The sequence below is a fragment of the Acipenser ruthenus genome, chromosome 11 (genome assembly GCF_902713425.1).
Source record: "Acipenser ruthenus chromosome 11, fAciRut3.2 maternal haplotype, whole genome shotgun sequence".
NCBI lineage: Eukaryota > Metazoa > Chordata > Actinopteri > Acipenseriformes > Acipenseridae > Acipenser > Acipenser ruthenus.
The window spans coordinates 25,658,949-25,685,315 of record NC_081199.1 but is presented as its reverse complement, the minus strand read 5'-3'; the positions used below and the strand labels follow the sequence as shown (position 1 = coordinate 25,685,315).

At 38.6% G+C, this 26,367-nt stretch overlaps 1 long non-coding RNA gene across 3 annotated transcripts; it reads right to left on the bottom strand.

The window, feature by feature from the left end:
* Positions 1-1,223: 1,223 nt before the first annotated feature.
* On the bottom strand, positions 1,224-26,367 carry LOC131739456 (uncharacterized). 3 transcript variants are annotated; one of them, XR_009330543.1, is made up of 7 exons: positions 26,013-26,367; positions 17,622-17,668; positions 5,019-5,108; positions 3,576-3,618; positions 2,860-2,966; positions 2,468-2,517; positions 1,224-1,288 (listed from the first exon to the last, which is right to left on the bottom strand). It is a non-coding gene; the product is annotated as an uncharacterized LOC131739456 (long non-coding RNA). The 3 variants fall into 3 exon arrangements; XR_009330545.1 differs by lacking the exon at positions 3,576-3,618; XR_009330544.1 differs by lacking the exon at positions 1,224-1,288 and having other exon boundaries at positions 2,449-2,517.

Here is a 26,367-nt window from a genome sequence, read left to right as displayed (position 1 = left end):
GAGCAGCATGTGAAGCCAAGGGCTATTAAAGGGCCTGAGCTGAGGCTATTTCACAGCGGTATGCCTGTGAGAAGACGAGACAGTACTGGGATGGAAGCAGTTAGCAGGGACAGACACTGTGTTGAGAGTGCCATGTTGGAAGTGCAGCTCTGACAGCTCTGAATTGTCAAACAGACTGCTCCATTTAATTGTTTTGTGATCTGCAGAACTTTACCAGAACCCCCTCCCTGAAAAACGTTTCCCTGTTTTCCCTGTCCACCAAGATTTCCATGGGATGTTACTGTCCCCCTGAACCACAAAGTTAACTCAACAGAAAGTCAATAAAGAACGCCTGATCTTTGTCAATGTTGAAAAATAGACTCTCATCAGTTATACTGGCTCAAGCAGTATTTACAGTCAGATAAAAGCCTGTCAGTGTTCACTGTCAGCTCCATTCTTTCTTGTTGTGCACATGGGCATAGGTCAGCATCTGATTCGCTGCTGCTGGTCTATAAGCTGCATTACTATAGGCTCAGAGTATCACTCTTTAAGGTTTAACAACAATAACAACAAGCTGCTCAGACTCCACATATTGCTTGCTGAACTGGCAGACCAACTCGTTTCAGTTCACTGACATTGTCCACATATACCTTGACTATTAAAAACTATTTTTTTAAGTAAAGTTTTCTTGCAATATAAATGTTGTTCCTTTTTTTTATTAAACTATTTCATTTTTTAGTAGAAAGTTACCCAGCAAACCATAGAACAAAAAGGTAAATCCAGGTTTCAAATGTCTTTATAGATAATAATAATAATAATAATAATAATAATAATAATAATTTTCTAATAGTGATGGTGCCCTATCGATGAAGGTGCTACCGTATAGTACAGTAGATGACGCTGACTTTCGTTAGCACTCTCGTCATCGGCTCTGGACGCAAAACTACCTTCACGGATGGTACAGCCTTCATCTATACTCATTATCGCTTAAATAATTCATAAACTGCTTCCCATCTGGAAGGTACTGCATGATTTTTAAATAATCAGTGGAGGGTTCCAATATACAGAAAAGAGAAATCGAAACACAATGTTACTATTTCACTGTGTTTGAGTTCTTTAACGAATACAGGACCTTTCATATACTATAGCTCCCTGTTTAGAAAAACAAGGTGCCAGCAGAATTAAACAGCAAAATGTTCAAAAAAAACCAAAAAACAATGGCAATCTCAACACTAACCTGTAGGGTGCGTTGTATAACTGAAGGCAATGCAATGAATCCCGTCATACTGTTCAGAACCTGCATTGTCATCTGCTTCAGAGATACAGAGAAAACATAAAAAAAAAAAAAAGTGTCATTACATCAAGCAATAACCGAACTGGGATGAAATGAGTAGTGCAAGCTGTCATTTTAAAATATGCACCACTGCCCTTCTATTTCAGTGTCTGTTTTCTCATAAGATGTTCAGTGCTAGTGAACTTCTGAGCTTTCAGTATGAAGGGTGAGGGACTGGCTAGTCATGTGCCTCGACAGCTTCCCCCCACAGTTCTACAAGCTTCTGCACCTCAGTCATGACCTGACCCCACTCCTGCAGGGCCTTCTTTCCTTTCCTTGTAACCAACCAGCTGCTTCCCTTAATGATTGACGTGCTTTGCAGCCAGTAAGATGTTTGACCCCGAAGAAACTGCTGAGGTGAAATGACCTAGCAAGCAAACCGACTAGAACCAGGTGTCATGTTTTAAAATGAACATGTACGTTTGCAATATAATATTTTTGGAAATATAAATCTTAGACCTGCAGTACATAGTGAATAAAGTGAATGACAGGTAAGATTTAAAAGTATTTTGTTAACAAGAACCATTTTACATACAGTTCAAAATTAAATGTAAACCTCATATATTCTTTCTATGTAATTATTATATTAAAACATACAATTCATGTAGAATCTACAAACGTCATTTACTTCAGTATTACAAACTGTTAACATTACACACTTGTAAGAAATCAACCCATCACAATTATGGCTTTGTCAAAATCACTTCTCCTGTTGTATCCAAAGGTCAGCATGTGCATTGAACAAAAGTACGGTTTTCAGTTTGTTATTTAAAATAGGTTAATATGTCATCTCTTATTAGAAGTGTCTCTTATTAGAAGCGCTCAGCCCAAATTGCCCCAGTGACACAATAAAAGATACCCTACACAAAACGCATTGACTTCTATTACAATTTCTATTATAGGAGGCTGTGTGGTCCAGTGGTTAAAGAAACGGGCTTGTAACCAGGAGGTCCCCGGTTCAAATCCCACCTCAGCCACTGACTCATTGTGTGACCCTGAGCAAGTCACTTAACCTCCTTGTGTTCCGTTTTTCAGGTGAGACGTAGTTGTAAGTGACTCTGCAGCTGATGCATAGTTAACACACCCTAGTCTCTGTAAGTCACCTTGGATAAAGGCGTCTGCTAAATAAACAAATAATAATAAAAATAATAATACATTCCGAGGTGTGGTGACATCATCGCCTCCAGTAATGGGAACCAAAGAGCCTGTGAGGAAACAAGCAAATACATAAATCAAAGACATGTGTGCTATAAAGCACCGTGCAGATTTTAACATCCTCAAGATCAAGAGCAGTTTTCTCTCATCAATTTCCACAGATTATAATGAACATTACAGCATGTAGCATCACAATATACCAAGTTTAGGAACAATTCAGAACCCGAATTCCTACCTTCACCTAAGTTTCCGGTGAATTTTAATACAGAAGTGTACTAATAAACAAACGCTTTCTTAGTTGAATTTTCAAATAATTAGCTTGCAGAATTGTCCCATGCCACCCCACTGCTGAATGTCTCTCAGTCAGCTGTTTACACACAGAACTCCCTTACCTCTCTCTGCTGCTGGTTCAGGCAGTTAGAACACCGCTGGCACAGGGCAATGGTGTTCTCCAAAGCAATCTCAACACGTCGCATGGGGTCCATTTCATTACTGACAGCTTTCAAAGCAAAAGAGAATTGGTTTACCACTCAATACAATACTTGCATGAAATAATAATAATAATAATAATAATAATAATAATAATAATAATAATAATAATAATAATAATAATAATAAATAATAATAATAATGACAGTACTTGCAATGCATTGCTTTTCATCAATAAAACAGTTGCAGCAAAAATGTGTATGAAAGAGTTTTATTGGTTCAGTTTATTTATTTATTTTGAATTGCAAACCTGCATAAACTCGTCTCCAGTGAACATCTGCGGCTGTGACCGCATATTCTAGGTACCCTCAAAATGTAAAACAATATATGTTAACAATAACTGTTTATGGTATTTATTGCTTTATATATGGTAATTGTTTATGTGTTTGTTGGTTTATTGGGTTTATTAAGAGCAGATGGCTGTTTATTTCAAGGGACTGTGAAAACAGGCTTTACTACATTAGATGCATTCAAGACAGTCACTAAAAAACTAAAAATAATAATTCAATGGTTTTCCAAAATTATTATTTTTACAAACAATACAATTTCAAGCACTTTTTTAAAAATAAAAATAAGCATTTCAAATATGTCATGTTGAAATAAAAAATCTCATGCATACCTTCATTGCCATCAGTGAGCAATGACAAATTGTGCTTCAAAGTCTGAAAAACCAAAAGAACATTCACTTTGAACGCTAGGAGTTCATTCTGTTCACAGAGAAAAAGGTGCCTTTTGAAAACTTCAAGTAAAATGTCATTCTAAACTTTAGAAAGTTAGAAAAAGGGTGTTCAATGTGGTTTAAAGTAACCAATCAAAGAGGAGTCAGGAACCAATGAAATGTTTCTGATTGAACACATTGGATTGAAGCAGCTGGTGTTGTGAATTCAGAAGACATTTTGATGAGGCCCGATGCATAACTGATATGAAATGAAAACAACAGGTCAAAACTGATTTATAACCAGGGATATGTTAATACAAATATCAAAAAACAAACAATTGCAGTTATGTTAAAAAAAGACATTGCAGGAATACATACAAAAACCAGAAAGCTAGTGAAAGTAATGTGTTGTGTTTTAATCCCTACATCCTGCTCAGTACCACTTTAACACCATTTACTTTATATACTATAGGAAAGAGGTTTAACTTGAAGAAAGATTTGCTCTGCCTGCTCACTGGACCCTGTGGTTGTACTAACAGTGGGAAGGCATGTTTCCATTACTGCTGCTGGAAACCCACAGGGATAGTACAAGCCAGAATCAAGGTGTGATAATCAGCAGAAGAGAGCAGAGAAGGGCCTGCTCCATTTAGATAGAAATGTGCAGGATGAATAAGCCGATTCAGTCGGTGTCTCTCCACATTGCTTCACAGTCACTGCTTTGTCCAGCTGTGCTCAATTGACAATTTCAAATCGGAAAAAGGCCATAACCACTGTCCTCCTGGGGGTTTCAGATAAAAATAATATACACGAAACACAGTTGGATTGTATGTTACACTTCTAGGAAGAAATAGAAGTGCCCTTGAAATAGTTGTTTCCCAGCTTTGGATGGTGTTATGCACTCAGGAGGTTAATGTCAGGGTCAGAGACACATTTAGCATACACCCTGAACACAAGAACATTTGAATGAGAAGAACCCCATCAATGCTCATCTGGTTCCAAGCCGATTGATATCAAAACTCTGTCAAGTCGGATCTTAAAGGATCCCAATTATTCAGCATCAACAACATCTCTGTGTGAAGTAGTGTTTCCTACCATCTGTCCCGAGTCTGTCTCCTCTTAATTTCCAAATATGTCCTCTGGTTCTAGTTTCTGTGCTGGGCTTCGAGTATTGGTTAGGGTTAACTTTGTCAACTCCTGTTAAGTTTTATAAGACTTCAATCAAGTCCCACCTTGTTTCTCTTAAATAGATTCAGCTATTTTCAACCTATCTTCATAGCTCACTTCTTTAAGCCTTGGGGTTAGTCTGGTTGCTCTTCGTTAGACTCTCTCCAGGTCCACAATGTGATGACCAGAGCTGAACTCTGTATTCTCACCAGTACACCCTGAAAACACCTTGATTAGTACCTTTAGCAGGACCAGAAAAGCTCCATGCACATCTCCTTTCTTTTCCAGCAAGTATGCCAAGGGCTCATGTAGGTTGTGTTTCCAAGTAATCTATAAAAACAAAACACAATGGAAAAATAGAACTATGTCAGTGCATGCCCTAGCTTGTGAGCAAAACAAGATTCAATGCGATACTAGTCTTGGCAGGAAAGCCAATTAAGAATGAAAAACAAATATTCCAGCCAATCATATAGCATTTTTTAAGTGGATGGGGCAAAACGGGCCACAGATTTGGAGTGCAGTGTATGCACAGGAAAAGGTTCAAATCCTGCATCCCAGTCACCAGGATTGCTGCCACCACCATGCTTCACAGTAGGGATGGTGTTACCTGGGTGATGTGCTGTGTTGGGTTTGCGCCACACATAACATTTTGCATTTATTATTATTATTATTTGTTTATTAAGCAGACTCCTTTATCCAAGGCGACTTACAGAGACTAGGGTGTGTGAACTATTCATCAGCTGCAGAGTCACTTACAACTACGTCTCACCTGAAAGACAGAGCACAAGGAGGTTAAGTGACTTGCTCAGGGTCACACAATGAGTTAGTGTCTGAAATGGGATTTGAACCGGGGACCTCCTGGTTACAAGCCCTTTTCTTCAACCACTGGACCACACAGCCTCCTATATTTATTTAGGCCAAATAGTTCAATTTTTGTTTCATTGGACCACAGAATCTTTTGCCACATCTTTCCAGAGTCTCCGAAATGCCTTTTTGCAAATTCCAAGCGGGATTTTACATGGGCTTTTTTTCAGAAATGGCTTCCTTCTTGCCACTCTTCCATACAGGCCAGATTTGTGGAGTACCTGAGCTATTGTTGACACATGGACAGTTTCTTCCATCTCAGCCATGGAACGTTGTAGGTCAGAGTTGTCATTGGCCTCTTGATGGCTTCTCTGACCAATGCCCTTCTTACCCGGCTGCTCAGTTTGGGAGGACGGCCTGCTCTAAGCAGATTCTGGGTGGTGCCGTATACCTTCCACTTCTTAATGATCAACTTGACTGTGCTCCAAGGGATATTCAATGCCTTTGAAATCTTTTTATACCCCTCCCCTAATCTGATCTTTGCCTTTCCACAACTTTATCATGGAGTTGTTTCAAAAGCTCCTTGGTCTTCATGGTAGTATCTTTGCTCTGAATGCACTGCCCAACTGTGTGACCTTACAGCAACAGGTGCATGTTATTATTATTTGTTATTATTTGTCTATTTAGTAGATGCCTTTATCCAAGGCGACTTACAGAGACTAGGGTTTGTGAACTATGCATCAGCTGCAGAGTCACTTACAACTACGTCTCACCCAAAAGACGGAGCACAAGGAGGTTAAGTGACTTGCTCAGGGTCACATAATGAGTCAGTGGCTGAGGTGGGATTTGAACCGGGGACCTCCTGGTTACAAGCCCTTTTCTTTAACCACTGAACCACACAGCCTCCTATATACAGTGCCTTGCAAAAGTATTCAGACCCCTGACCAATTCTCTCATATTACTGAATTACAAATGGTACATTGAAATTTTGTTCTGTTTGATATTTTATTTTAAAACACTGAAACTCAAAATCAATTATTGTAAGGTGACATTGGTTTTATGTTGGGAAATGTTTTTAAGAAAAATAAAAAACTGAAATATCTTGCTTGCATAAGTATTCAACCCCCACACATTAATATTTGGTAGAGCCACCTTTCGCTGCAATAACAGCTTTAAGTCTTTTTGGGTAATATGTACCAGCTTTGCACACAGTGTCGGAGTGATTTTGGCCCATTCTTCTTGGCAGATTTGCTCCAGGTTGTTCAGGTTGGTTTGACGACGCTTGTGGACCGCAATTTTCAAAATAGTGCCACAGATTCTCAATGGGCTTGAGATCAGGACTTTGACTGGGCCACAGTAGGACATTCACCTTTTTGTTCTTGAGCCACTCCAATGTTGCTTTGGCCTTGTGCTTGGGATCATTGTCCTGCTGAAAGGTGAATTTCCTCCCAAGCTACAGTTTTTTAGCGGACTGAAGCAGGTTCTCTTGCAGTATTTCCCTGTATTTTGCTCCATCCATTCTTCCTTCAATTTTAACAAGATGCCCAGTCCCTGCTGATGAGAAGCATCCCCACAGCATGATGCTACCACCACCATACTTCACTGTAGGGATGGTGCGTCTTGAGGCATGGGCAGTGTTAGGTTTGCACCACACATAGCGCTTTGAGTTTTGGCCAAAAAGCTCTATCTTGGTCTCATCTGACCACAAAACCTTTTCCCACATCGCAGCTGGGTCACTCTCATGTTTTCTGGCAAACTCCAGACGTGCTTTCAGATGGTACTTTTTGAGTAACGGCTTCTTTCTTGCCACCCTCCCATACAGGCCAGTGTTATGCAGAGCTCTTGATATGGTTGACTGGTGCACCATTACTCCACTCCCAGCCACTGAACTCTGTAGCTCCTTCAAAGTGATTGTTGGCCTCTCTGTGGCTTCTCTCACAAGTCTCCTTCTTGTTTGAGCAGTTTTGATGGACAGCCTTTTCTTGGCAGTGCCTGGGTGGTGTGATGCTGCTTCCACTTCCTGATTATTGATCCAACTGTGCTCACTGGGATATCCAAACACTTGGATATTATTTTGTACCCTTTCCCTAATCTATGCATTTGTATTACTTTATCTCTAACTTCTGTAGAATGCTCTTTGGTCTTCATTTTCCTTCAGATTCACAGCCTGACTAATGATCCTTCAACAGTGGGGTTTTTATCCAGAAAATGTGACAGCAACTTTAATGGTTCACAGGTGGAGGCCAATGGTAAGGTAATTGTGTCTTCGTTAGGGCAATTTCTTTCATCGGTGTAAACTGGGAGCTTCCACAGCACAGGGGTTGAATACTTATGCAAGCAAGATATTTCAGGTTTTCTTTTAACATAAAACCAGTGTCACCTTACAATAATTGATTTTGAGTTTCAGTGTTTTAAAATAAAATATCAAACAGAACGAAATTTCAATGTACCATTGCTTTTTTTTTCTTGACATAAAAAATAATGTCATTTCCTGGTGAGTCTTCAGATATCATTGACATAGCTGGTGAGATGTAACTTCTTAATTACTTCTTGGGGCACGCTGAATGCTCAAAACATTTCTATTGGAGTATATCATTCCCAACAATTAATTTAATTCAATTGAACTAGCATTTACAAGGGTTGCTTCCATTGTCAGTTTGTATGTAGGAATGGCACAGACTTGATTTGACTGCAAGGTATTTGAAATGTTCTGGAGAGGAGCAAAAGTAACTTCATAGTCTCTCATGCATTTCTCCTTTGGAGGCCAGGGTTTTAATTCCTATTCCTGATATGGCATAGACTCCACTAGGTGCTGCATGGTGTCTCGAGGGATGGTCATGTGATTTTATGCAATCGGTGCAGGCAGAAGATCATCATGAAGAACGCGTTGGTCAAGTTCACCCCAAACATGCTCAAAACAATAGTTTTCAAAAACTATAAAATGTAAGTCATATAAAATGGTGGTGTTCTTCTCCTTCTGTAGTTATTTAAAATGTTCTTGTAGTGAACAATACTTTGAGATGTGGCACCATACAGAAGCACAGAAAAGGGCACCATTATTTCAAATGTACTGCGTAAAGACTCAAGACCAAAAAAAAAAAAACTACTGATTTTTAAAAATAGATTTTTAAACCACTTCAAAAGTCCCTCCCATGACCAGGTAATCAAAAGGCAAACTTCTCCATATTTAACAAAACTCTACCAGTCTGCTTTTTGTTTTCTGTTTGTATGATAATTTATTGAACGGCACCTGAACTGAACTCACAAGCAGCCCCAGCCAAATGTTTCAGGTTCAATACTTGGTGCTGTACCAATTTTTTTTTTTTTTTTAAACTATTCAATAATTGCTTAAGACAAAAGAAGTCCATAGCGTATGTAATTACAAGCTAGATACCAGAGAAGAGGAAGATTTTTAAATTTCAAGGGCATCCAAGTCACCTGAAATGAGACAAAAAGTTAGCAATGCCTGCCATAACACTGTCAATGACATGTAGGGCAGCCATGACAGCAAGTCGGCAAGGTGCTTTACGTGTTCTGGAGGGATACCTGAACATGCCTCTATTTCCTTTAGGAGGAAAGTTGGGGTTGGATGTAAATCTGCAGTTAACTCTGTTTTACAGAATGGCGAAGAGAAAAATCAGTAACCAGAAATGGGAGTTTTCTCCGGGGCCCTAAGGCAAGAAAAAATGGCAATTCTGACTAAATGGTTAGAAACATGGATGTGTCAAAGAAATGTATATTATTGATTCATCCAAAAATTATGTGGCAGGGAAACAGATCATTTTCACTCAACAACACTGGTAATGGAACTTGACAGAAAGAAAGTACATATGAGGAGGCTGTGTGGTCCAGTGGTTAAAGAAAAGGGCTTGTAACCAGGAGGTCCCCGGTTCAATGTGTGACCCTGAGCAAGTCACTTAACCTCCTTGTGCTGTCTTTTGGGTGAGACGTAATTTTCACACACCCTAGTCTCCTTGGATAAAGGTGTCTGCTAAATAAAAAAATAATAATATGGTTTTAAAAAATAGATAAAGCAGGTGGCCAGGGAAATAGCTCAATAAAGTTTTGAGAGCATGGAGTGTTCTTCAGGTGACATGTAAGCTCAGCTGTAGGAGAGCCCTTGGACCAGCACTTGGTCTGTGCAGCTCAGGTTTGGTCTGATTGACAATCCCGCTGTCAGCTGCACTGTGTGAAAGTGCTGTGTCTGAAAGAAAAGCTGTGAAAAGTAATTTCAGCATGGAAACTCTTAAAGAGGGAAGGCTTGTCAGAAGTGGCTATTCACATCCCAGTTTAGCACCTCTCACAGTTCCCTAAACACCAGCGCTGCTGCCTCAGAAGCTGACGGGTTGGAAAGCCTCAGACAGGCTCCACTTTCAAAGCAGGGATAGGGCACGCGGCGAGGTCATGGATAAGCTTTAAAATGACAACTTATTGCTGCTGTTCCATTACGGAACTCTACCCTGTTGTTCTAGAATAAATGAAAGGTGGTACTGTATCCTTACAGAAATTTACTGGTCGGCCTGTCTCCAACTTTTATTTACTATACTGTATATCGATCAAGGAATTTTGATTTTAAAAATCGTCTGGCCTAGGTGGGTTTGTACAGAACATTACATACCTTGTGACAAAGCACCTTTATACAGAAATAGAAGTAAATATACTCTGATTGGCTCAGACAGGGCAATGACAACATGATTTCCAATGTATTATATGATATCCATTATCAAACTTGTCCTTATGGGGATGCTTAATTCATTTATTTCACAGACAGTGTGGCAGTACAGTTCACTGAAGCACATTTTCCAATCAGGTTTGTCTACCAAGCTTTCCTACAATAGCCATAATAAATATGCAATAGCTGGTTTCTTGCTAAATGTTAACCAAATGTCAATTGAAAATGTAATTGCATATCACGTCCGTTTATATTATGTTTTGTTACCCTTGAAAATATGTAATAATTTCCCATTGTTTACATGTCCTTTTTGAAAATACAGTTAATCTGATTTAAATGTTAATGGAAAGTAACAAGGAATACTTTAATGTAAATTTAATATGCAATTGCATATCTATTTAATATTAATTTATGCCACACAATATAAAGCAGCAGTGTGGAGTAGTGGTTAGGGCTCTGGACTCTTGACCGGAGGGTTGTGGGTTCAATCCCCGGTGGGGGACACTGCTGTTGTACCCTTGAGCAAGGTACTTTACCTAGATTGCTCCAGTAAAAACCCAACTGTATAAATGGGTAATTGTATGTAAAAATAATGTGATATCTGTATAATGTGAAATAATGTATAATGTGATATGTTGTAACAATTGTAAGTCGCCCTGGATAAGGGCGTCTGCTAAGAAATAAATAATAATAATAAAGCATTACCTAAATTTCTTATGATTGAGTACACTCACATGAGGAGATATGTCTACTTTATCAGTCAGAAAGTGCAAATGTGGTAACGTTACATTGGTAAGCAGAAATCAATATTTTGGAGGTGATTATTGTGAAGAGTCTGAATCTGATTCATTTGCTTCCCGAAGCAGATTTTTATTTGCTGGTTTGTCTAGATACGGCAGCAGAGCTCCTTGTTGCCGCTTGACTTGAATTTCTTTATATTTTTTATTTTCCTTTTACAATGGCCCGACTGGTACTTGCGAGGGTGCCGACATAATACTCGCAAGACTGTTTAGACTCTGAAGATGTCATACAATTTGTGACGGGTGTGGGGCCCTAGGCCGCTGCCTTGCCCTAAGCGAAACAAAAAAAAGGTATGCATGTCAGTAATATGTAGGTAGTTTAAAACACTGATCATCTTTGTAAACATCATTAATTGTGAATTAATACTAAACATTTTTATTAATATTTAATAGGATTTGAATGGCATGGCAGGAAGGCTATAGTGACCCAGCTCTTGCAATTCCCCAGATAAGCTCAAAGCATGTTCAAAACCAGGTAAAGGCAGATTTACAGAAAAAACTCAACAATATTGGAGTGACAGAACCTAAAACCGCTCTGAATGATTGAAAACACCATAAAATAGTAAAGGAAATGTAGAAAGCAATTACAGTTCAGGCTACTTGCTCTTTATAAACAATATTTAACTACAAATAAACAGTAGTGTTCTTATGCTGTAGCAGACGCTGGAGTTTTCCCTAGGCCTGTTGTCTCAGTTGGAGCTCGTGCTGCAGCTGCTGCCTGCCGCGTGGCACGGAGAGGGGAAGCACGCTCCCTGTCACGCCACGGCAGCTCCTCGGTTTGAAGCCCCCCCTAGAGGTCTCTCACAGGAGAAACGAAGGCCAGGAGGTCCTGCGGAGGAACCTCATCTGATTTACAGCAGCCTGAGCGGAACAAATCTGACAGCAGAAAAATGAATTGATCAAAGTGACAAGCTGTCACTGGAAATGTCTCTTTATAAACATTAACTGCCGCACATTTACTGTGCATGTAACAGACTGCAAACTTGGATTCTGTCAGATAAAGGTGAATGTGTGCATTACACATTATGGTAACTAAAAGAGTTTGATTCGCTAGAGACATATATCAATTCAAAAGTACCTAATTAAAAAAAAAAATCTTTATTGTTAACCATTTGCTTCTAAATTAGGCATACGTTGAATTATTATTACTTTTTTGTTTTTTACATGATTGTGCTTTGCATGTTTTGTTTGTCAGGACAACAAAAAACCTATCTGTTTTATTACAATCTGTTGTTCATAAACAAAGCTGGACCTTTTAGAATCCTGAAAATATGAAATAGCTGATATAAACAAATCTGAGGATTTTAAAGTACAGCTATGACTTAATAGCATGCTGAATTATTTCACAACTACTGAACAAAGTAAACTTACTGTATCTTTTACTGTTCTGTTTGCCTGACTGTATATATAAACGAATATATCTATAAAAGAAGGCGGCAATGTACTCTTTAGACATATGACTAATAATACAGCCGTATGTACATCTCCTTAAAATGAGCCTGGTTTATACTCAGATCTAATGCTGATGGCCATCTGTTCCTCTTCATATCATTAAAGCAGAAGAACTACTCCATAGCCACATTGTAAATGTGTCACGATTTCTCAGAACATTCATGTAATACATCTGCAGGAGACCCCTCCACTAGATAATGCATAATCATTTTGGCAAAAGACCGTCAAGCTTCTGATTCAAACTGAGGTGGGTGTGGGGTGGTACCTCCCTATGTGAGCTAGGTGCAAACAGCCCCCCTCGTTGTCTGTTAATGGTGGGAGATCAAGAGTGGAGTAGTGGGGTGAAAAGGTGTGAAAGATGGGAAGGAGTGGAAAAAGGGTATGATTTTTCAAAGTGATAAGAAGTAGGAGAAAAACAGAAAGCAGGAACGAGGGAAAAAGAAAAGTACTGTAGATTCGGTAGGGTACATTTTCTGGTAAAGAGGTGTTAAATCCGTAGGCATAATCATTCATAATTTGTGCAATACTTTCTTGTTCTTTTCGTTGTCCTAGCAGGACAACGAATAGAAGTAGATGCATAGTGTCTAAATGAGTGACTATGCAGTGATCAATGGAGCAAGCCTGACTGATGCAAGTCTAGGGGCAAAGTTATGACAAATCGCACCTATGCTGAGAAAATCTACTGTAAATTGATTCCCTGTTTCCATCAAAGCAACAGCCATTGTAAAATTATTGTATCAAATGGCGGGAATAAGTCAGCTGCATATATTGGGCTAAACAATCTTTTGTGGTGAGCTACAGAATGACTTATGTGGCCCCTAGTGGCCACTGTGGTAATTACATAGAGTTACATACAAATATCTTTTTTTTTTTTTTTTTTTTTTTTTTTACTTTTTTTTTTTTTTAAATTTAGTCGTTGCCAATTACTATTTTTTTTTTTTATTATTTTCTCCCAATTTAGAATGGCCAATTAGTTTTTAGGCTCAGCTCACCGGTACCACCCCTGCGCTGACTTGGGAGGGTGAAGACGAACACACGCTGTCCTCCGAAGCGTGTGCCGTCAGCCGACGTTTTATTTTTCACACTGTGGACTCACCATGCAGCCACCCAAGAGTTACAGCGTCGGAGGACAACGCAGCTCTTGGGCAGCTTACAGGCAAGCCCGCAGGCGCCTGGCCAGACTACAGGGGTCGCTGGTGCGCGGTGAGCCGAGGACACCCTGGCCGACCTAACCCTCCCTCCCCCCGGGTGATGCTTGGCCAATTGTGCGCTGCCCCCTGGGAGCTCCCGTCCACAGTCGGCTGTGGAATAGCCTGGACTCGAACCAGCGACGTCCAGGCTATAGAGCGCATCCTGCACTCCACGTGGAGCGCCTTAACCAGATGTGCCACTCGGGAGCCCCCCATACAAATAAAATGTATTCCCTAGTTCACATCAGTATCCACAAGCGAAATTCACCTTCATTTACTTTATGTTCTGCGTTTTCAATAAACAGAGGAACAGGACTGTTGTACTTATTTTTCTTTATCAGTAACAGGTAATATACATTTTTACAGGTGATGTCTAGTTGTATTCATACATAACATCTGGGCCAGTTGTTTAAATTTGCCCCAAAGTAATGCTCACTATTAACCCTTGCATTATAACGGACACTTCTGAGATTGCTGTTTCAGCCCTGCTACAGTACATTTGATTCATCTTTCACAGGGGACACATCAGAAAGTGTGATGTTAATTGATTAACAGATTTAAACACCAAAAACATAAATGGCACAAAAATAAGCTATGTAATTATTTTTTCGCACTTTGGAAATAAATTAGCCAGTGGAGACTTGAACTGGTATTAAGCAGACTATTTCTGGAAGACACAACACTTCCTCTTGGCAGGGGAACAGATTAATCATGCTGCAGCATCGGGGCTGTTCAACTGGTTTTCATCTGGAGGGAAACTCAAGTTGATGTAATTGAAGGCTTAATGATGAGCTCTACTGTATGAGCTAAACATCAGCGTAGATTAATACGTCTATCCTTAAACTTGTAAACCTGTTCTGACGTGGTCCCCTTTCCCCTGTATTTTTATTGTACTTACTGATGTTAAAGCTAACAAAATCTTACTTGCTGTGCAGCTCGGTTCACTGCACAGGTCTCAAATGTGCAGTTTTGAAAGAAACATATGTTAGAGTAAACCTGTATTTTCATTTTAACCACATGATATCTGCTGCTACACCAGGTTAAATAAAGTTCTCAGTTTCCTTACCTTACGCTCTAGGAGCCTAGTTATTGTTTCCAGGTCATTTCACCTCTATGGTGTCTTAAGGGTCAAAGCAGGTTACTGGCTGCAAAGCATGCCAGTGAATAGGGCAGGGGTATTCAATTACATTCACTGGAGGGCCAGATAAGACAATGTCCAAATCTTCGGGGGCCACGAGGCGCTCATTAAAAACTATTACATTAAAATGGGCATCTAATTTCCTTTCTTTTTTTCTAAAATTGATACCCACTCACACCATCTTTGTTTTCTAAAAATTACTGCCCAACAAGCCCAATCAGTAGCGGTGGTATGAAAAATTTGAGGGGGGGGGCTGCACCCCACTTTGTGCAGGCATGCATAAATCCATTCAAATAATTTTCAATAACAGAAGTGGACCAGGGTGAACAGTAAGCATTTAAACAAACCTTAAGGAAAGATAGTTACAGGAGAGGTGTAATTATTTGAAGAAGTTAAATAATAATAGTAAACTGTAAAATAAATAAATAAAATAAATATATATAAATATATAAATATATATATATATATATATATATATATATATATATATATATATATATATATATATATATATATATATATATATATATTCACTGTTAGGTTATGGAGTGTACTGACACGAATGGGAATGAATGTGCATACAGAGTGTGTGACTAAAGTTTATTGACTGAGGGCAGTTTACATACAGAGTGTTGTAAACAAGGAAGGAGAAGGGTTATTACCAGATAAAGTGCAGTGATCATTTGTTCCTGTATTATGGCGTGTTGCCGATAACTATCGCTTGTTAGGGGACACAAATACACTGTAGATAGCGGTGACCTTTCAACAGTGCGTATCTGCAACTAGCATTTGTAATGAAGGACAGCTGATCAGGGCTGCCAACTACTTTTACAAAAACCTGCCTACTTCTTCCTGAAAAAAACTTAAAAAAATAAAATTAAAAAGCATGGCCCCAGGACTGAATTTATCACTGCTGTGCATGAAGTTCTGTGCAGCTGGATGTCTTTGAGATCGGTGCAGTTTGTGTCATTTACAATGTCTTTGATGATCTCACACACGCAATCCACAGTGGAAATGGCAGTGTGATTTGCACTAGAAACACTCGTTTCAATTCTGCCCTTCTCTCTGTGTCGCTAACCTCCAACACGGCTGCTACTTGGAAGCAGTTTGTTTTATTGAAGGCAGAATGTGGAGCAGCATTGCTAATATGTTTTGTTGTTTCCGTATCTTATTGAGACTCTGCAGTGTTTGCAGAAGCCTTTGGCTGTGTTTTCTGGATCAGCAATTAGCTACCCTAAAAAAAGAAGACTTTACTTAGCTACTTACTTTCATTGTTTAAAGATGCACTCTATTATATTACTTATTTTCAAATACAATGGAAACTGAAAAATATCAGCATGAATAAAAAGCTTTGTATTTTTTATTTGAAAATAAGGGAGTTACTCTTAATCATGCTACATTAATGAGTCATTTTTTTTTAATGACTGTTAACAAGTAGTTTTCCAATATATTAAATATTTCCTTTTTAAGGGTTAGTTAATATAACTTGAATATTATTATTATTATTATATTTAGGGTTGCTGTTTTTCTGTGTTTTTCCCCTAGTGTTTTCTTCCCCTTTAAGAATTCGATTGATCCTTGCTAGCCATTTAGTACTAGTAGTAAAATTGGTTTAATTAAAGTGTTTTGGTGCGTGCAGAACAAAGAAACTGCATGCAAACGAGGGTGCAACATTTTAATAAGCGATTTAATCTATAATTTAAAAAAGAATAAATGCAGGACACACTTTATTACAATCACTATTCGTAATTGTATTAACATTAATACAGACTAGTCATTAATTAAAGTGTTGCGCTCTCGTTTTAGCTTTCTCCATTCTGCATTTAATGAGAAAGTAAAGACTTGGATGATTTAAAAGCACATTTGGTTGTTTCACATTAAACCCTGTAAATAAAAGTGACTTTACTATTATTATTACAATATATATTTTAAATTACGCTCTGTGTGTGTGTGTTACTCCGACTCTGATTGGATGTGTTATTAATCATGTTGTGTCAATCATGACAGAGATTTCATGTGTCAATCATGACAGAGATTTCAACAGTGTTTTGCTAAAACCGCCCACAAATAGGCAACACGCTTAGCATCATTTTCTCCCGCAAAACGTAATTAAAAACAGCCAAATTTTGCGAAAAAAAAACACCCAGTTGGCAGCACTGTGGCTGACATCCAACGGGCAAGACGGATTTGGCCCGCGGGCCGCAAATTGAAGAACGCTGCAATAGGGGAAGCAGCTGGTTGGTTAATGGAATTACGTATTTGATGGGGAGGGGACAATTTCACTCGCCAGTTGGAATGACGAAGGAAGTGCAACAGTGAAAACTAGGTGTTTGCAAACAGAAATTTCTGTAATCTAATGTAGTACCAGATTCAGGTTTTAAAATGACATTACATGTTTCCTATAACATGAATGTCTTTCAGAACTGCACTTTTGAGACATACAACCATGAACTTGCATGAACTTACAATTCTCCTCAAAGTGTTCAACCATGTAAAAAGTGAGATGATCCCAGGCCGCAAGTTTGTGAACTACCCTTACTTCTAACTTGGGTCATCCTCATTAAACCTGATCTTACTCATGGCAGTGAGCAGGGACTCAATAGGGGCTGTACATACACAAACTGACAGCACAAGGGCGTAACAAGATGGAAAGTTTACAAGGGCAACAGAATTCAGGTAAGATACGTAAGATCTGCAAGAGACTTAACCTTCCATCTCTTCTCAGTAAAACATTATGAAAAGGCAGCATTCAAAACAATAAGAAGCATTTTAGAAAGTGACACATACCGGGGGTCCAGAAGACACTTCAAAAACTGGAACAGCAAGTAGCTCTCCTAAAGACGAGAAGAAGGGGGTATCTCTGTTAGGATCACACTTGTAAGGAGATCCACTTGATTTCTAATATAAAAGGCATTCAAGGCTATAAAGCAGAATGCGGCATGTAGAAGAAAACACATCAGATTCTATTAGGGATGCAACAATTAATCGATGCATTATTGATCATCTGTCCTTAAATTCCCAGAGCTTCGATTATATAATGGTGAATTGATGCATCAAAGAACCCACGTCTCCTGTTGCCGGTTTGTGCCTTTTTGTTTAATTATTATGCACAGCAGTGTTTATAGATATTGGATCTTTTGTTAAAAAAACGAATGTTTGTTCTTTATTATGAAAAATAAAATGTCAATGCATCGATTATCGCTGATAAATGCCTATACGATAATCTAATATGAAATTAGGGTGCCACTAGATTCTATTCAATGCATCTTAATTAGGGTGACCAGATTTTCAAAGCTCAAAACCGGGACACATTGTTAAATAATTGATAAGACTAATTTAAATATAGGATATTTTAATAATACATTAAAACACATGGCGCACTGAGGAATAAGCATGCATGCCTGTGTGAATCACTTTATAAAAATAATGTTCTTGATTACCCTAGTACCTTGTTTTTTTTATTTTATTTTGTTTTCACTGCAGGTGCCATAAACTAAAAGCGGGTGTTCACGTTATTTTGACAAAAGGTAGAGTGTGTCGCGCTACCAGAAGTCGCTGAAAACCGGGACTTTTTAAAGATTTTGAGCAAAATGTCGGGACACCGGGACCTTTGATGAAAAACCGGGACGTCTGGTCACCCTAATCTTAATGGCTGTGGATTCAAATACCACCACCATTGAAATCATTGTAAACTGCCCAGAGCTGCGTTGTCCTCCGACACTGTAGCTCCGAGGTGGCTGCATGGCGGGCCTGCAGAGTAAAAAAAAGCGGTCAGCTGACGGCACACGCTTTGGAGGACAGCATGTGTTCGTCTTCGCTGCTCCTGAGTCAGCACGGGGCTTGTAGCGGTGAGCTGAGCCTAAAAAAACTGGCTATTTCAAATTGGGAGAAAAACGGGGTAAAAATTGGCGACTACTAAATAAAAAAATAAAAAAATAGTATTTTAAACGTTAAACCGAAAATGTACTATTCATGTGAATATTGCATCAATTTATATATTTTTTGGAAATGTTTCATTCTTATGTATAATACATTGATGGATTGTAAACCACTGTAAATAAATACTGTACATGAAAATCAATTAATAATTTGAAATAAATACAACACTAAAATATAAAAACCTGTTAAATGTCATTGAAAATGTGTATGTAGTATATGTTGTTTAAAAATTGTTTATACAAAAGGTTTAAATGTTTCATCGATATCAATTTACAGCCCAACCCAATATACTGGATCATACTGTTGCTCAAAAATTATGGTAGTCATAGAAAAATAATTACCATAAATCACCATGCTCTGCAAGACTGCTTCAATAAACCTATAGGGGAGCCATGTAGGGCAAACCTGGGATGAATGGGTCTGAAAAGTACCACAAATTTCGAGCTTTGTTTTACAAAATATAGGTATTGAGAAGTAAAATTGATGAGGTCTGCTCAGGATCTGCTCTTGCAAAATGTATTATATCAAGCAGCAAAGTTTATCCTATCAAGCGAAAAATCGCGTATATTAATTCTGCCCAATATTAAGATAAAACCCAAAAGTATATGCTCCTTACTGTTTAAAATTCACAAAAAAATATTTAAATTGGTTTAACGGTCATTGCAGTACCTAAAAAGACCATCACTGACTATTATTTATCTGTAATTGTGTAAATAATGCGTAACACTGCTTTGCTTTGCTTTGCTTTTACAAACCTGCTGTAATTCACAGAATTCTGAAACTTTGGAAAACCTTGGTGGATTACCGCGATGGGAAAAAACCCAGGACTAGTCGTTATTCCTTGGAAGGGCGCCAAAAGGCGGTGAGAGGAAACCCACTGCAGTAGCATGGAGAAATCCTGTGCTTCCTTTGTTGTTGTTTTTGTAACCGCAATGTTTTTGTTTAGTCTTTTTATTTGAAACCTGAGTTTACCATTGCTGGTATTGCAGGTGGTTTTCTTGTTTGTTTTCTGCAATACTGGACTGTTTATTTTCATTGTGTATTAAAATAAAATCCTGCCCAGATACCATTGTTGGTACAGGGCTCCAGGACTAAACGTCACTTCCGGCTCCTGTGTGCTGTCATTTCTGGTCCTTCCCTAAGCTCTGCCCACTACCCTCCCACACCATAATTCATGTAGGCCAGGTATTCTTGATGAAAAGTAAATGCAGAGGAGGATTATGTCTGTGTCAGTTGCCTGCACAACTGCTCTCTCGTAGCCCATTTCTGAAGCAGCATGATTAATGTGAGCAATAATCCTCGTGTCTGCTTCCTCATGCTTTATACAGCTCAAATTTGGAAGAAATCTAACAGTTTCTTTTGTCAAGTGGCTTGTTTTACCTGGGTCTTTGTTCATGCCACCAAGGACAAGATGGAGCTCAAAGGTAAGACTGATGTGATCAGAAATCCAAGACTCACTCAGATAATGTAGCAGATTCCCTTTATTTTTGGCATTAGAACAAAACACCTTCCAATCAGGTACTTGCAGACGAGCAAGCTCTTTCTTCCCCCTTAAGGGAGGAGGTTGTGTCTACATCATAGCGGTCACCATCTATATGAATACAATTGCAACCTGCTGGTCTCTGATTATTTTGCACAGGTATTTTGCTGTAAGTCTCTAATAGTAGAGGCATTCAGAGTTTGAGATCTCTGGGCAAAAGCCATTGCATCAATGATATACACTGTTGATGATGGGCATTCTTGTAAACAATCTTGTTCCCACAGAATATATCAATGGCATTGTCAAGTGGTATCAAAAAATCACTTTTTTTGGCCCTTCCGTATAGCAAATCCAGCCACCATTGTTTGATCTTCTTCAAAGAGGGAAAGTGGACATGCTGCCCATCCATGTTGAAATGCTTCAAGCTTACTCTTCTCATCCACATTTTATGCAAAATAGAGAGACTTTATAACATTACTTTCATCTGCATGTATCTGTTTGACTTGCTTGTCGGTGGTGACAAGGGAATTTTCATTTTGGAGAAGAATGGCATTATCTTTACATTCTTAATCATGTCAGTGACTGTTTCTTTTACTTTTTTCAGTGCTTCTATCCCTTTTTGCTTTGCATCGAGCACATCTTGTGAATCTGCTCTTTGTCCAGTTGCAATATTCACCAAAAATGGAATATCTCTTGAATTCCATGTATTTATATATGTACCAGTATTTACTAGTGACTCAACAGTAGAGTTTTCTTTCTCTGTTCATTTTGCGTTATCATGGTGACCCTCCTGTGAATCCTGGTGTAAATGGATCATTTCTTTCACCTTTTCTGAAATTTCAGTCATGACAGGAGATATCTATGTATTTTTCCATTGCAGAATGATTTTGTGTGAGACCTTTTAACAGGGCTGTTTTACCTTCCCAATTTGTAAGTTTGTTCCAAGGCTAGGTCACTCCATATGCCATTAAATCTACCTGTAGCTCTGTGAATAGTGAAATTTCAATTTTTAAACTGTGTATTGACTTCTGGTGCTGATTGAGGGAGATTTTTAATTTTATCAAGACAGACCTGGTAGGTGATTTGCATATTTGATGCAGCAATGTAAGGCAGCATTTGTTCAACAGCATTGAGATGTTCCTCTCAATTTCCAGCTCTTTCAGCAATAATATATCTATGCAAAATGGCCACCATTTCTTGGTACATCATCCAAAATGTACTTGTTGCCGTTGAGCTAAAATCATCAAACTAGTGTAGCACAGGCTTTATTGCTTCCAGTGCTGTGACAACCTTCTTATGACATTACTGTACCTTCTTTCCGTCTTCTGCTGTGACTGCTTCTCTCAAGCCATCAAGAGCAGAGTTTAATTCAGAAAGTAATTCAGTATCTTTGTCTTCATTCAAGAGCCAATGTTCAAGTAATTTAGTATTCTAGTTAAAGAACCAACACTGAAGTAGGTCATCACAAGGGGTACCCCAAAGCCGCTAGCCGGCACTGATATATCATTTATATTCATATAATAAACACCCCCGAAAGAGCCCAGATAGTCTGTCAATGAATCATTACACATGTTTTAAGTGACATTAGGAATTTGTAACGGCACATTAAACCTGGAAGAACTGCAAACTTTGTACAACTTTTTGTAATTAAGGACTTTTGCAATCCATATTTTTGAGCAGACCTGTTATTTATTTCTCTGAGGCCTGTAGTTTACAAAAATGGACATTAAAATTCTAGTACTTTTAGTGACTATTAAGTCAATTTTTAGAGCACTTCTGCAATGTTGGCTCCCGGATTACTACAAAACAACAAAAAACACGAATTGTCAGGGCAAAACCTGGATGAATGGCAACTAAGCAACCAGGTTACTGTTCCTTCCTGGTTCACATTATTTGGGGCCTTTTACTAAGCAAACATTTTACACCTCAAGACAGCACATGTAGACTGGGACCAATGATAATTACTGTCAATTAAAAAGCTTCAAGCACATAAGAGCACGTCTCAATTTTTAAAGGCCAGTCACTAAGTACCTGGCAACACATCAACGTGAAATAACAATGCTTTCTTCAATAACTGACTTGAAAGATAAAAACATTACCATGACCAGAACTGTATGGAATTCAAACTGTACTTTCACACATATAGAGTGACCACTGTGATAAATTCCTATTATATATATCTGAAAGGAGTGCAAACCAATGTTTTCAAATTCATCTGCAATATTAACATTAATTCAGGATTTGCAAATATTTCAAATACAAATTACCCTGATAAAGTTAATACGAGATAAAAGGGTGGATTTGAAATCCTTTGTCCGCACTGTTGAGGTACATAAAAAACACATAGCCCAAAGCTAAACTTCACACAAGGGTTAACAGAGATGTCACAAGGGAAGATTCCAGGCAGCTTCTGATCAGCAACCATTATAATGGGTCACTGGTGGAGTCCTGCAAGTCAGAGCACCCTCTACTGAACCAGCAACAGCACTTCATACACTAACAGGGGCAGCAGTGTGGAGTAGTGGTTAGGGCTCTGGACTCTTGATCGGACGGTCGTGGATTCAATCCCAGGTGGGGGACACTGCTGCTGTACCCTTGAGCAAGGTACTTTACTAGATTGCTCCAGTAAAAACCCAACTGTATAAATGGGTAATTGTATGAAAAATGTATAAAAAAAATAATGTAATTGTATGTGAAAAATAATGTGATACCTTTTAACAATTGCAAGTCGCCCTGGATATGGGTGTCTGCTAAGAAATAAATAATAATAACTGCAACACAGCAGCTGGTCCTTGGGAGGTCACTCCCCTTAGTGCTGACCAGGTCCAACCATGCTTCCCAGCTGTGACTCGATCAGAGTACAAGGTGGTAAGGCTATAGTTTCTAGCTATAGAAATGTCAATGGTATTGTCACTTTTTTCAATAAGGCGCAAAACCTGCAATAAAACTTTAAAATCTTTAAACTCTCACTCGTCGCACTAGAGTCTCAAGGGAATAATAAACTAATTTTCAATTAGTGTATGTATCTGACATTGCGATAATGATAACGAAAACCAATTACAACCTTGCTTAAAGATAACTTTCAATCTATCTTTAGATAAGTTGGACTGTAACATTTCAGAGATACCTCCAGTTGAATGAATCTTAAATGTAATTACAGCAGCTGCATCTCAGATTGCCTCGTTTCCAAATGAGGTCAGGTTTCAAAGAATGAACAGGAGCCAAATGAGGTCGGGTTTCAAAAGAATGAACAGGATCCAAATAGTAAAAGATATCAACCTAGAACCAAAATACTGTATTTACTCAAAAATAGCCCCCAAATGTCCTCAATACAACTCCCATTGAAGTCTTAATAAAAGCACTCAATGTTTTTATTTAAATTTTAAGGTGCCACCATAAAATAGGACATCAACGGATATAGAAAAAGCACCAGGAATAGCAACTACAAAAAACAGGAACAGAAAAGAAATACACAGTACTTAGCCTACTAAAGCAGTCTTTGTGGTTTAGCAACCAAACTGGAAAAGGTAAACTCAATGTCTTCTTATTAGAGATGTGACAGCAGCTGCATTTGGTTTTATATATATATATATTTTTTAATTTAGTAGTCGCCAATTGTTTTTATCATTTTCTCCCCAATTATTTTTAGGCTCAGCTCACCGCTACCACCCCCGCGCTGACTCAGGAGGGCGAAGACGAACACATGCTGTCCTCTGAAGCATGTGCCGCCAGCCAACCGCTTCTTTTACACACTGCAGGCCCACCATGCAGCCACCTCAGAGCTACAGCGTCGGAGGACAACGCAGCTCTGGCAGCTTACAGGCAAGCCCGCAGGCACACAGAAGTTGTCTTTGATACATCACGTTTTTTGAGCGCTGCTTAAATATTTTACACATCACAAATCATTTTCTTAGTCACTAGTTCTTCCTCTATGCGTGCTCTCCCGCTCTCCCTCTCACCCGCGCCTGCACCAGTGTCATCCTGGGGACAATGGAATTGAAATATGGCAAAATGGTATTCTTTCATAAAACAATATGGCGACCAGACCTACATTTCGTTCTTAAATTTAAAACCGCTTCAGTGGAACACGGTTTAGTTGATTAACTCCAAAGTTGACAAGCATCATCCCTGTATCAATACAACTGACTTTTTCAAAAATGGTGTTTGTGCATAAAGCAAGATTTCCTTAAAAACCTTTCAAAATCTTCAGTCAAATGTAAAACTAGCTTAAAACTCCTTACGAAGTGCAGGTAGGTTCATGGTTACTATGGAACAAATGGTAAAACTAGCTTATAGAGTGTATATAGGTTAATGGTTACCATACATGCCAACAGTCCCTATATGGTCCGGATAGTCCGGATTTCCTAGCAAATGTCCCGCTTCCCGATGCATAGGAAGAAAGTCCCGATATTTACCCATAGAAAAAAAAAAATTTATTCTGCACAGTAGTTAGAGAAAACCACACGCTTTTCTCTTCGTGCGGCTGACACATCTGCTGATCACTAACTTATACAAAGGTAAGAACGCTTCATTATGTCTATTTTTACTGTCATGATGGTTGTGTCGTATTGAGTTGGTGGGGATATGTCTATTATATGATAATGAGTGTTTTTTGCGTATGACTCCTCCCATGTGTATGATGCATATGACCCCCCCTTAAGGTTAAATGTAAAATTAGCTTATAACTCCTTACAGTGTGTAGATAGGGTCATGGTTACTACGGTGTTTAATGTTAGAGCATCGTGAGATAATGAACGAATGCAGTATTTTCAATTGAAACTGCTCCACAAAACTGATCTGTTTCTGACACTTGTGTTGCAGTGCTACAGCTTGCCGGGTCACACAATGAGTCAGTGAGTGAGCCGGGATTTGAATTGGGAACATTTAATTTTATTTGCACTACTGGGGTATATTTTAATGATCTAAAACAGTGGCGGATCTAAATACTACCACTCCTTAAATCTTCATTAAGCCCGCTGGTATTTCCCCACTATGGTGGGTTTATTGACCCCTTTTTTTCTAGATCAGATCAGTTTCAAACTGCACAATACTTCTTTTCAAACACCACTTTAACACGATCCAGCAATGGCCAACTGGAGCAAGAGCTGGGCATGGGCAATGGACCAGGAATACTGATATTTCCATCTCATTGTACCTGTCTGTCAGCAAACCCTACAAGAAAACAATATTTACATCAGCATCTACAAGCAGTAGATTTCATTATGAAGTGCAATAAAAAAAAATAAAAAAAAACACACACAAACAATCACGACAGTCGAGTACAAGAAGCATTATGAATAATATATTTCTCTAAGTATTATTGTTGAATTTCACCTGCAATTTGCAGGCGTACTTAGTGTTAAGTGGGATATAATGAGTGTGTTGAAACTTGCCATTTACAATTCAGATTCAACACAGTAATTAAATTACTTTTTCAAGTGTGTATTAGAAATACTTCACATTAATTGCAACTTCTTGAGAATGTTTTGTGCTGGGGATGCTATTGTGATACGTACAGTGTTCTATGCCAAATAGCTAGATTCTGTGTCTCATAACCTGCCGTGTTATTTGATTGAAAGCACCCCTTAGGTGGTTGCCCATTTGTACCTGTGGTAGTAGATATGGGAACATACAGTTAAGTAACATGTAGCAGCACAATACAAAGGATGTGCCACACTCCCATCACTACAATATATGCTATACTGCATTTACTATACTGCATCTTAAAGCCTCTGTCAGTTCTCTCCAGTGAACTGTACCTTAAGGTGCTCCATAGCTTCATCCCACACAGACTGCTTCTCCTCAGGTCTGTATCCCGGGATAGAAAGGATGTTGTGGATACAGTTAAAAACAAAAAATACAACATGTCAGGTTAATAAACAACTGTGCAGATTGTAATGCCTGCTGTTTATGTATATGTGTGGTATACATACCTCTAGGTAAGTGTCATGTCTTTTTTTCACCCCCAGGTAAAGCTTTTTTTATAATTTCTGTTTGTAATAAAATATATTATAAAATTGAGGGGATGGCAGGATCTTGCAGTAAGATAATAAAATGAGGGTTAATACATTTCACTGATTAAAAATATGAGAGACCTAATTGATTAATAACACA